The sequence below is a fragment of the Elgaria multicarinata genome, chromosome 16 (assembly GCF_023053635.1).
Source record: "Elgaria multicarinata webbii isolate HBS135686 ecotype San Diego chromosome 16, rElgMul1.1.pri, whole genome shotgun sequence".
Classification (NCBI taxonomy): domain Eukaryota; kingdom Metazoa; phylum Chordata; class Lepidosauria; order Squamata; family Anguidae; genus Elgaria; species Elgaria multicarinata.
In genome coordinates, this window is record NC_086186.1 from 27490918 (window position 1) to 27504280 (window position 13363).

Sequence of the window (13363 nt, forward strand, 5' to 3'; positions counted from 1 at the left end):
CACCTGGATTTAATGAAAAGGAAAGGTAGAACTGGGTATCTTCCGCATATTGATGACACCTCAGTCCACATCTCCGGATAATCTCCCCCAGCGGCTTCATACATTTCTTTTTATCGGAAAGCCACTTCATGAAGGATTGGGCCAAGAAAGAGAAGGGAGGAAATACATTTAAAAATAAATACATGTATAAAACAAATATAAAACATTGATATCAGTCTTTCCTACATTGCTCAGAGATGGATGTGTTGATTACCAAAAGACCATATAGCTATCGTTCAATTTTCCGCTGGTGTTTCAAATGCCAGGTGCAGAGTCTCCGCATCCCTACCCAGAACAAATATTCATGGCGACCGAATTCGGCGCTGATTTTTATTCCTTCTTTCTCTCCCACACTGAATTATTTAACACTTGCGATGAATAATGCAGCTCAGTCTTAATCCTGATCACCATTCTTGTATCTGTTGGACATCCCTTATCACAGGCATCGTTCATTAGCATAGCTGTCTGAATTGTCTGGCCCCTCCCACGAGCACATTTCGTTTTCGGGGGTGGGGAGTGAAAGAGATCTGGGCAGGTGATGGAATCAAGCATCCTTTTCTCCCTCTCTTTTCTACAGAAGAACAGTGGAGGGAACTGCTGTCCAATCTCCCGTCAAGGCAGTGTACAAAGACCGGGAAGGAATCACCTTTTTTCCCCTTCCTCTTATTATTATTGCCTTGATAGCCTGATCTTTTTTCACTTGCAGGGAGTCATAGAATAGTAGAGTTGGAAGGGGCCCATAAGGCCATCGAGTCCAACTCCCTTCTCAGTGCAGGAATCCACCCTAAAGCACATCTGTCCAGCTGCCTCTTGAAGGCCTCTAGTGTGAGATAGCCCACCACCTCCCTAGGTAACTGGTTCCACTGTCGTACTGCTCTAACAGTCAGGAAGTTTTTCCTGATGTCCAGCCGGAATCTGGCTTCCTGTAACTTGAGTCCATTATTCCGTGTCCTGCACTCTGGAAGGATCGAGAAGAGATCCTGGCCCTCCTCTGTGTGACGACCTTTCAAGTACTTGAAGAGAACTATCATGTCTTCCCTCAATCTTCTCTTCTCCAGGCTAAACATGCCCAGTTCTTTCAGTCTCTCCTCACAGGGCTTTGTTTCTAGACCGCTGATCATCCTTGTTGCCCTCTTCTGAACCCCCTCCAGCTTGTCTGCATCCTTCTTGAATTGTGGAGCCCAAAACTGGACGCAATACTCTAGATGAGGCCTAACCAGTGCTGAATAGAGGGGGAACTAGTACCTCCAGATGTTTTGGACTGCGACTATCAGAATTCTTGACTATTGGCCATGCTGGCTAAACCGAACACAGAGAAGGGTATCATCAGTGTCTACAGTGTTTAATAAATAAATGAATAACAATCATGTCCTTTATGATTGAATATTCAATAAATGATCGCCTTTTTTTAAAAAAAAAAAAATCCCAGTTGCACACCCTAATGAAATGTGCTGCGCACGCCTATGGGTCAGAACCAGTCAGAACTCTAAAGGAGCTGTCCGAGGTGCTTTGAATTCTGTCTGAAACCCGGAGCGGATTCGCTGCCCCACTGACAACGGAGCCACCAGCCTCCACTGATGCCACATGGTAGCTGGAAAAGAAAAGCTGGAAAACTGGGCTGGGCAGGAGTGCATTGGCCTGGCTGAACCAATGCAACCAACCAACCAACCAATGGACATTAGCTCTGAGCACTCCTCCGTGTGAACAGGGAAAGTCACTGACAAAATGAATAAATGCGTGAATGAGTGAGTGGGGATTTGAACCAGCGTTTCCTTCTGCACTGCGCGGCCTCCCAAGCCTGTCATAAAATGGAGAATTGATCCAGATTGTGGTGTAACACAGCCTCCACACATATCAGGTGCAGATGGTACTGGTGATACTGTTGATGTTTCATGTCTTTCCGTCAATGGTGGCTGTCGCTAGGAATAGGAGAGCCCCCCCCCCCGCACATCTCACCGCCTGCCCGCCTCCCCCCACCCCACCCCCGCGTGCACACAGGGGATCATGCTCCAGCGGCTTTGTATGCAATTGCTTTCCAATCTTTGCCGGCTGACAACTGCATCTCAGTTTGCATCTCAAACCCCTGTGCAGAAGCCTTTGATTGGATCTTCCCAGGCAACAAGTGGATGTTAATGACAAGCAATGCGGCTGTAGGCCAGGTCTTGCTGTGAAACCGGAGGAATCAAAGAATCACAGAACAGTAGAGTTGGAAGGGGTCCATAAGGCCATCAAGTCCAACCCCCTGCTCAACGCATTAATCCACCTTAAAGCATCCCTGACCGAGGGCTGTCCAGCTGCCTCTTGAATCCTTTAGTGTGGGAGAGCCCACGACCTCCCTAGGTAATTGGTTCCATATAGAAGTAACTGGTTCCATATAGAAGTAACTGGTTCCGTATAGAACCAGTTACTGGCAGGTGCCTTCGAGCAGCAAGTAAATCCTTGCACTGGAAAGAACTGGAAGCCTGTCTGCTTCAGCCCACTTCTCCGCATGATCTTCACCTCCCATTAACATCCTTGGCTTTGCCATCTCTGTTAGCGTGACCATATGGAAAGGAGGACAGAGCTCTGTTTCTTTAACAGTTGCATTGAAAAGGGAATTTCAGCAGGCGTCATTTGTAGGCGTGCAGCCCCTCTTCGTCACAACAGTTAAAGCTGCAGGAGCCCTGCCCTCTTTTGCATCTGTTCACTCTAGCTATATTAGAGCATGACCAGATACAAAAGAGGGCAGGGCTCCTGCAGCTTTACCATTGTGATGAAGAGGGAATGTCACCAGGGGCTGTATGAATACAAATGACACCTGCTGAAATTCCCTTTTCTATGCAGCTGTTAAAGATACAGGAGCCCTGTCCTCCTTTCCATATGGTCACCCTATTCATGTACCCCCTGGCGAAATTCCCTTTTCATCACAACGGTTAATGCTTCCTCTAGGGCAAGGCTCCTGCAGCTTTAACTGTTGAGATGAAGAGGAAATTTCACCAGGTTCTCCATATATACAAATGACACCTGCTGAAATTCCCCTTTCACCGCAACATTTAAAGACACAGGAGCCCTGTCCTCCTTTTCATAAGGTCACCCTATTCATGCACCCCCTGGTGAAATTCCCTTTTCATCACAACAGTTAAAGCTGCAGGAGCCCTGCCCTAGAGGGCAGGGCTCCTGCAGCTTAAAATGTTGTGATGAAGAGGGGTTTTTCATCAGGGGCTGCATGCACACCAATGACGCCTGCTGAAATTCCCCTTTCACCACAACAGTTAAAGACACAGGAGCGCTGTCCTCCTTTTCAAATGGTCACCCTAATTTTTTAAAAAAACAGATGCACCGCTTTTGAGCAGGGGAGATGGAATTTTGCCAGACCTGCTTAGGGCCGGCCAACGTGGACTCCACCAAGGTAAATTGCAGAGGCTCGGCGCAAGAGTCCCGGCGTCAGAACCATGTGTGTGTTCTTGGCATAAATATTTCCAGATTGGGGTTGTCACAGCAATGGAATGCAGGCAGTGATCTTGCCGTAATTGTGTGGAATCTTCCCAGGCCCGCGGAACTATTTGGATAGCTGCTCCTGTCATTAGGCCCGGCCCGGACGGCGCATGCGCGTCCCTCGCTCCCTCTCAATCGCTTCCATTATACTTCTCGACTTAAAACTTTAATAAAGACTTACACAAGAGTTCAGGAATTTGCAGTGATAATTGGGGGCTTCGTCTTGGGGATGCTGTTGAGTTAAATTGCAAATGAATGGGGGTTAGGAGATTAGGCAAGGCCTTCCAGTACTATACTCCCAATTTAACAGGGACAGGCTGCTTTTCTACAACCTGGCCCTCGTAAGCCGCTGTTGCTGTTCTGCTTTTTTCGGGCACAGTGGTTAAGAATCTGGCTTTTAGGAAGAAAATGTTGTTAATGAGTAGACCAGTTTTAATGAGCAGAGATCTCCAGTTTTTCATTGATTACTTTATTACTTTATTAGCCAAATCTCCCTGGGCAGTTTACAAAGTTTAAAACCTTTTATTTATTTTATTTACAATATTTATATACCGCTCCCCATTCAGAATTTCGGAGCAGTGGACAAAATAAAATAGAATAAAAACAGAATGAAAACACATAGAATAGTAGAGTTGGAAGGGGCCTAAAAGGCCATCGAGTCCAACCCCCTGCTCAATGCAGGAATCCACCCTAAAGCATACTTGACAGATGGTTAAAAGTAACAAAGTGCAAAATAAACTGTGGCTGGTGGTTAAGGGAAGTCATCCTGGAACAGCAACGTTTACAGGAAGTGCTGGAAAGAATACAAAGTTGGTGCCTGCCTGAGCTCCAGAGGCAGAGAATTCCACAGGAGGGAGGGGGCCACCACACTGAAGGCTCTTCCCCTGGTGGACCTGCCCTCTTTTGTATCTGGTCTCTCTAGTATAGCTCCTGCAGCTTTAACTGTTGTGATGAAGAGGGGATTTCACCAGGTGCTGCTTGCATACAAAAATACAGGAGCCCTGTCCTCCTTTTCATATGGTCACCCTACCAGTGATGGCAGGGGTCTTCAGTTGAGAATGGAGAGGCCGCCATGTTAAATTTTTCACCGGGCAATACAAGGTATTTCATAGCGATGTTGGACACTAGGAATTACAGAATGGGAAGTTTGTTCGGTGCATCCATCATTCAGGGATCTGAGTGTGGTGATTGGAGTTCTGGACAATGGATATGATGATGATGATGATGATGATGATGATGATGATGATGATGATGATGATGATGATGATAACACGGAACAACGGACTGGTTTAAGATTGGGAAAGGAGTACGGCAGGGTTGTATACTCTCACCTTACCTATTCAACTTGTATGCAGAACACATCATGTGACGTGCTGGGCTTAACGAATCCAAGGCTGGAGTTAAAATCGCAGGAAGAAACATTAACAATCTCAGATATGCAGATGACACCACTTTGATGGCTGAAAGCGAGGAGGAGCTGAGGAGCCTTATGACAAAGGTGAAAGAAGAAAGTGCAAAAGCTGGGTTGCAGTTAAACCTCAAAAAAAAAACCCAAGATTATGGCAACCAGCTTGATTGATAACTGGCAAATAGAGGGCGAAAACGTGGAGGCAGTGACAGACTTTGTATTTCTGGGCGCAAAGATTACTGCAGACGCTGACTGCAGCCAGGAAATCAGAAGACGTTTACTTCTTGGGAGGAGAGCAATGACAAATCTTGATAAAATAGTGAAGAGCAGAGACACCACACTGACAACAAAGGTCCGCATAGTTAAAGCAATGGTATTCCCCGTAGTAACCTATGGCTGCGAGAGCTGGACCATAAGGAAGGCTGAGCGAAGGAAGATAGATGCTTTTGAACTGTGGTGTTGGAGGAAAATCCTGAGAGTGCCATGGACTGCAAGAAGATCAAACCAGTCCATACTCCAGGAAATAAAGCCAGACTGCTCACTTGAGGGAAGGGTAGTAAAGGCAAAACTGAAGTACTTTGGCCACCTAATGAGAAGACAGGATACCCTGGAGAAGAGGCTGATGCTAGGGAAAGTGGAAGGCAAAAGGAAGAGGGGCCGACCAAGGGCAAGATGGATGGATGATATTCTGGAGGTGACAGACTCGACCTTGGGGGAGCTGGGGGTGGCAACGGCCGACAGAAAGCTCTGGCGTGGGCTGGTCCATGAAGTCACGAAGAATCGGAAGCGACTGCACGAATAAACAACAACAAAAGACTAGAGAAGAACATAGGAGTCTGCGTAGGAGACGTGATGAGAGAGTTTTTCGATAGCAGTCTCCTTTCCAGCAACAGAGATCCGGTTCACCAAGCACAGGCCGTATTTTCTACAGCAGCAAACCTGGGGGCAAACTGTAAGTCAGCCTTCTCCCAACATTTGCCCTGGTGCTGATGGGACTTCAGCTCCCATTAGCCCCAGCCAGTATGGCCAGTGGTCAGGAATTCTGGGAGTTGTCATCCCAAACATCTGGAGAGGACCAGGCTGCAGCAAACCATCCCTTTTCAGCCCAGATTCTCTTTCTGGCTTTGTCTCTCCCAAGGTGATCCAAATGTCAGAGGAGTTGCAGCCCCCACCCCCTTCAGCTGAAGGGAAGGTATTGATCACGGGTGATGAACGATTCGTGCTCCCTGAAGTACAAATGATTAGTTAGCGGGTGAAAAGTGGGAGCATGTTTGAACCCCTCACGATGTGTTCCGGTGGTTTCTTTTCCCAAGCACCACTGGTGGCAAAACTCAGGGCACTGCCAGCCGTACTGTCTCTCCTCACGGTTCCTCTTTACCACTCACTGTAATGCTAGAGCAGCCTTTCTCAACCTGGGGCGCTCCAGATGTGTTGGACTGCAGCGCCCCAGGTTGAGAAAGGCTGTGCTAGAGTGTCATCAACAGCGCGAACAGTAGGCATTTGCCATTCAGCAGGAACAGGAATTTCCTCATAATTCTTTCAGAGGCTCTGGATTAAGGGGGACATTGGACATTGCCATAGACTGAGTCAGGTCAGTGAAAGCTGGTGGCTATGATGCCGGTGAAGGGTGAATCCACTCCGGTTTTCAGTCAGAACCAGTCAGAAGTCTAAAGGAGCTCTCCAACGCACCCCTCCCAGTATGAACCTCCCAGAACACTACGATCAACATCTGAGGCCCTCCTCCAAAGGCCTCCTCCGAGGGAGGTTTAGAGTATGGCATCAAGGGAGAGGGCCTTTTCAGTGGTGCCCCCCCCCCCCTGTGATTATGGAACTCTCTCCCCACTGAGGTGAGCCTGTTTAAGACTTTCCTCTACTCCCAGACATTTGACAGCATATGATAAACATTGTAAGGGGCCCTGGGATTTTTTTTTTTATTGATGATGGTTTAAAATTGATTTATATTTTTGTATGCAAATGCTTCTACATTATGTTGTTATATTGCATTTATAGGGTTCTAACCTTTGTAACCACCCAGAGAGCTTTGGCTGTGAGTTGGTATGTAAGTATAATGTATTTATTTATTTAAGTAATTACATTTATATACCACCCTATAGCCGAAGCTCTCTGGGTGGTTTACAAAATTTTTTTTAAAAAAATGTAACATAATGCAGGGAGTAATCTTATGCCCTAAATTCTGTCATGGGGCTTATACCTGCGGTGGCTATTGGACAACTGATACAGTTACAACAACCACTGCTGTCATTGGCCCCATTCAGAAGACACCTTAAACCATGGCTTTAACCATGGTGGCTAAGCCAGAAAGCCAGGACATGTTCAGAAGACACCTTAAACTATGGCTTTAACCATGGTGATTGAGCCAGAAAGCCAGGCTGTGTTCAGAAGACACCTTAAACCATGGCTTTAACCATGGTGGCTAAGCCAGAAAGCCAGGACATGTTCAGAAGACACCTTAAACTATGGCTTTAACCATAGTGATTGAGCCAGAAAGCCAGGCTGTGTTCAGAAGACACCTTAAACCATGGCTTTAACCATGGTGGCTAAGCCAGAAAGCCAGGACATGTTCAGAAGATACCTTAAACCATGGCTTTAACCATGGTGATTAAGCCAGAAAGCCAGGCTGTGTTCAGAAGACACCTTAAACCATGGTTTTAACCATGGTGAATTGCCTTAGTCACTGTGGCTAAAGCTGTGGTTTAAGGTGACTTCTGAACGGGGCCAGTCTGGGTGCTTACCTCTCCTTAGGGGAGTCTGGTGGCTGTGATGCGTGTGGAACAGTGAATCCGCTCCGGGTTTCACTCAGAACCAGCCAGAACTTTAAAGGAGTGATCCAAGGGGCTTTGTTTGCACCTTGGAGAGCTCCTTTAGAGTTCTGACTGAAACCTGGAGCAGATTCACTACCCCACTGACCTCGAAGTTGCCAGCCTCTGCTCACTCTCCCCCCCACCATGCTCAAGCAGCCAAGACAGTAGGTTCATCCTTGGTGGATCACGCCCGCTCCATCATGACATGCACCGTGGGACACACAGCCCTGCCGTTCTTCTGAGGTTGGAAGTTTCGATGAAAAAAGCAGAGTTGACCTGGAGGCCCTCTGGAAGAAGGAAAAAAACCCTCCATCTAAGTGAATCCCTCAAGACAGATGGCGCCCGGCACTTAGGAGTGGGAAATGATTTAGGCTTGACCATTACCGGGGGTGGGGGTGGGGGGGTTGGAACATGTGCAGAAAATGGACTAATGCAAAAAGCAGCTGCTTTCCATTAGGGTAAGGCCGGGTCAGATGGGGTTAAAACTGGGTAAATGAAGCAGGAAACCAGGAAGTGTGTTACTGAACAAAGAAAGCCGAACGCCTTGAAATCGACGACCTGATTCCAAAGCTGCTTTTCACATCATGGCAGGCAGGAATGAGTGAGTGCCTCTTACGGAATCATCTCCCCACCCCACCCCCCGGGTCTGGAGTAGGTGGCAAAATCGGCCTTGGTAACGCCATTCGCTCAAGATTCCCTACTTCTACGTGGTGAAAAGAGGAAGCTACTTAATACTGAGTCAGTCCACTGGTCCAAACATTCCCCCCAGGGTTGGTTTTTGGGTGTGTGTTTTTAGTGTGCAGTCGGACACAAAATGTGCAGTTGGGGGAAAAAATGTGCAGTTGGAAATCTGATAATGTGCACTTGAAAAAAGTGGTGGAAAAAAAATAAGACACGTGTTATGTGTATGTGTTTATTAAGAGCTTAACAATATCTACACTACTGCTTTAAAGCACTTTATAACAGCTTTGACAACTGTGTATGGAGTGTGTCCTGGGCCACAACAGTTGTCAAAACTGTTATAAAGCGCTTTAAAGCAGTAGTGTGGATCCTGCCAAAGTCAGGGATGGGATGTAACACAGATTATATAAGGATGCAGGCGAAAGAGACCTTGGTGGTGTGACTGATGTGGTTGGGTCCTGTGACAGTGTTGCCTGAATAGATGTGGGGGCAGAGTTGGCCCTTGGGTCTATTGCATGGCCTGGTCCCTCTGTCTATGTCTCTGTCCTGTGTCCTGTTGCTGGTTAGCATCCGCTTCAAGTTGGGAGGTGGTCCGTAGGCCAGGCCTGGTCTGCCTTCCAAGACTTGTGAGAGCGAAGTGTCTATGCCGATGATGGGTTGGAGTTCACGGATGATCCGTTGCAGTGGTTTCAACATTTAAAGCCCTAAACATTTAAAGCCCTAAACGGCTTGGGGCCAGGTTATCTGAAGGAACGCCTCCTCCCGTATGTACCTGCCCGGACCCTAAGGTCATCCTCAGGGGTCCTTCTCCGCGAGCCCCTGCCAAAGGAAGTGAGGCAGGTGGCTACCAGGAGGAGGGCCTTCTCTGCTGTGGCACCCCGGCTGTGGAATGAGCTCCCTAAGGAGGTTCACTTGGCACCTACATTATATGCTTTTATTATTATTATTATTATTTATTTATATAGCACCAACAATGTACATGTACATTTAGACACCAGGTGAAGACCTTTTTATTCTCCCAGCATTTTAACAGTCTATAAATAAATTTTAACTTGGTGTTTTAAATTTGTAATTTTGCATTGCTGCTGTTTTTATCTGGTTGAGCTTTTATATTGTATTTTATATTATGGTTTTATACCGTTGTTTTATACTTTGAGAGCCTCGTGTGGCGCAGAGCGGTAAAAAGCAGTTTCTGCAGCTGAAACTCTCCCCACGGCCTGAGTTCGATCCCAGCAGAAGCTGGTTTCAGGCCGACTCAGCCTTCCATCCTCCCGAGGTCGGTAAAATGAGTACCCAGTTAGCTGGGGGAAAGGGAATAACGGCCGGGGAAGGCAACGGCAAACCACCCCGCTATAAGGCCTGCCAAGAAAACATCAGTGAAAGCTGGCATCCCTCCAAGAGTCAGTAATGACTCAGTGCTGGCACGAGAGGTTCCTTTCCTTTCCTTTCCTTTATACTTTGAATGTTTTTAATTTTTGTGAACCGCCCAGAGAGCTCCGGCTATTGGGCGGTATAGAAATGTAATAAATAAATAAATAAACAAACAAACTGGGGGCTGTAGGTGACAACCAGTGGTGTACTTCTCTTGGTCTGCCGTCCTTCCTGGGTATCCTTACGGCCCTCTCGATCTGTTTTTAAGCTTAAGGTGCTACTAGTGTTGGTGATAATCTGTCCATTCGTGAAAGAGAAATAATGCGTTTGGCTGGGGCGGGGGTGAGGGTGGGAGCATCTGACAGTGCACTTGTGCAGTTGGAAAATTTGCTTTAAAAAACCCTGCCTCCACCCCTGCTATAATTCCGTACTTATATTGTTTGGCACTATACTCAGGACAAGCAGGAGGAAATGTGTCTTCATACAACCACTTTCTTGGAAATTTCCACCACAAGATGGCCACTAAAGTAAGAAGAAAGAGCAACAGGGCAGGAGCAGGCTGAGGAAACATCGGGGCCTGCTCCAGTTGGACTCCCCTCCTTCGGGAGCAGGACAATCGCATCAGCCCTGTTCCCAGTCCACTTAATTTCTCTCTCTCTCTCTCTCTTTTCCCTCTTCCCTCCTGGACTCCTTTTCCTTGTGTGTCGTGTCTTTATTAGACTGTAAGCCTGAGGGCAGGGACTGTCTTTTTTGCTAACTGATTGTAAGCGGTTTGGAGAGCCTGTTTTGGCTGAGGAGCATATTTATAAATATGATAAATAAATAAATAATAAAGTAGGACAACGCAATCCTATGCAAAAAAAAGTGCCACAACTCCTAGCATTCCTCAGCCAGCCATGCTGGCTGAGAATGCTGGGAATTGTGGGATTTTTTTTTGTCTAAACATGTGTAGGATTGCATGTTTAGACAAGGGTAGGACACACACAGTGTAGTCAACAGGTAGGGCCCTGCGGTGGGTAGCCCCCCCCTCCTCTCTCGCCTTCTTTCTCCCTGCACAGGGTAAGGACAGATTCTTCTTGTCAGAAGCCTGAGCTATTCAGCTCCAGAGGGCTCTCAACACGAGGCCGAGGGACACATGAAATTAGGATGGGAACGGCTGGAGGTTGCCTACCCCTGCATAATTGGACAAATTCATGAAAAAATGGTGACTATAGGGTGACCATATGGAGGACAGGGCTCCTGCATCTTTAACAGTTGAATAGAAAAGGGAATTTCAGCAGGTGTCATTGGTATGCATGCAGCACCTGGTGAAATGCCCTCTTCATCACAACAGTTAAAGCTGCAGGAACCCTGCCCTCTTTTGTATCTGGCCACTCTAGTATAGCTCCTGCACCTTTAACTGTTCTGATTTAGGGGTCCCATGATCTGCATGTCGCACAAGGAGGATCATGGATTAAAACCCACCGTCGAAATCTGCAATGAATAAACTGGTCAGCATCCATGGCAAGTCATCGGCTAGCCTGATGGCTATTTTGCTTTAAGCGCTTTTGTTTTACGATCTCGCCTGACTGATGAACTCAATCTGGGTTTCTGTCCACACAGTACATTTTTCAACAGCAGCAGGATGAAATTAAATCTATCGGCACAGCGCATCTTGGAGCACATGACCTAAAGAGAGGATAATTATGGCACCATTACACTGTAATCATCATACCCTGTTTTGGACAAGAACCACTGTTTGCATGATTTGGAAAGCGCTGTGTTTTCACAGTCTGACTCATGTGCGTAATAATAATAATAATAATTTGTATTTAATGTAATTTTTTAGAATGCAACTTAGGTAATTTTGGTCAAGTACAATCTTGCTTTTATTCTTTTCTACGTTTCATTACAAATGCTAAGGCTTGTGGCTGATGCAAATAAAGGAATATAATAATAATAATAATAATAATAATAATAATAATAATAATACCACCTACCAAGTTTGTGGCTTTTGAATCTGTTGCCAAGCTGTAATAGTATGGTGCATAGTATGGGCAAATGCTTGAAAGCGCTTACAGATGATTAGAATTCATACGAGTGATTTATGGGGGGTGGGGGCCTGAAAACAGCTGACTGCCAATATAAATGGGCTTAGGGAAAGTCGAGTGTAATCTTTGCAGGTCCAAATAATGGCAAACCACAGCCCCCTCCCCTCCCAGTAATACATCCAAAAGGCTGAAAAGCAGAACATAATTTCCTGGCTTTGAAGATAAAGCAGAGCCCTGAGGGGGGGAGCCAAGCCGTGAAAAATTCATGCTATTGACAATTGGATGTTAGGAGCAGCCTCTCTTAGTGGCTACGTTTCGGAACTGATGAATTAAGTTACTGTACCTTTATATTTATAGCCCAATAAACAGGGCAACCTTCCTTCTGCAGCTCCTAAAACAACACACGCCTGGCTTCCCACAGTGCTAGAAGGTTATTCAGCCCAGGTTTGCCAGCGGTGGGAGTTGCCTTTTGCAGTGGCTTGAGTTGTAGAATCTTTAGGGTGATGCTTAACGTAACGTGAAGAGAAGAAGGCCTTCTTTAAACACACGTTTTATAGTACGCTCGTGACTCACCACTCACAGATATTCGCGGGTCATTTTGACGATGTCATCACCCCCCTGTGTGTGTCCCACTCTTTTTCGCAGTTTTAGCATCACAAAATAAACCTCAGAAAACTTGACTCTTCTGAGATATGTTGGGTTTCTTAAGATTTCCTGCTGTGTGCAGGCGGGGTTGCGCTATAAAATGCCCACTAGAGGGTGCTGCCCCATTGAAATGCACAAGCCGCGTGGTTGCTGCGCTCTTCTCCGTGTAATTCTGCTCGTTTCAAACACGGAAGAGAAGCAGGAAGCAGAGCAATGGTAAGGAAACACAATTTTCCCACGCCTGAAAGTCTCCGAAGTGTCATTCTTGGATCGCCAAGGGCCAGGTTCATAAATGGCAAGTGACTTTCCTCACTGGCCTCCTGAACCCCACCCAGAAAGCCATGTAATAACTTTATGCGCCAAACAAAAGTTCACCAAAAAATGTGCAAGCTTTGAAGATCTCCAGTTCTCTTCATCAGGCAAATGTGACAAAAAGTATGGCTTTTTTTAAAAAAAAACCCTCTTCTTGCCTGATGAAGAGAGCTGGAGATTTTCAAAGCTTGCATATTTTTGAAGTTTTGGTTGGCCTGCTTGCTGAGTGACTCTACCTTCTCACCACCATTGCCACCAGCTGTTCTTACTGCTCCTCCTCTTCTCACCATGGCTCCCACTTGTTTCCTTGACAGGTAGAGAGCCAGGGAGCAAGGAGACAGTGGCATCTCCTGCTCCTTCTTCGCAGCACCACTGTCACGTGGGGCAGAACAAGCAGACTGCAATGGGGCAAAGGAAGAGCAAGTCTGGGGGGGGGCTCTTCTCAATGTGCCCCTGCTGGTGCCCAACCAGGTCTACCTTTGAAGCTGGCCCTAAGTTTTCTTACAGCCAACACAACTGCTTTTCCTTTTTGTGCAGTTTTAAAGGTGTGCCTTGCTGCACCCCTAAGAGACAGGGGTGGG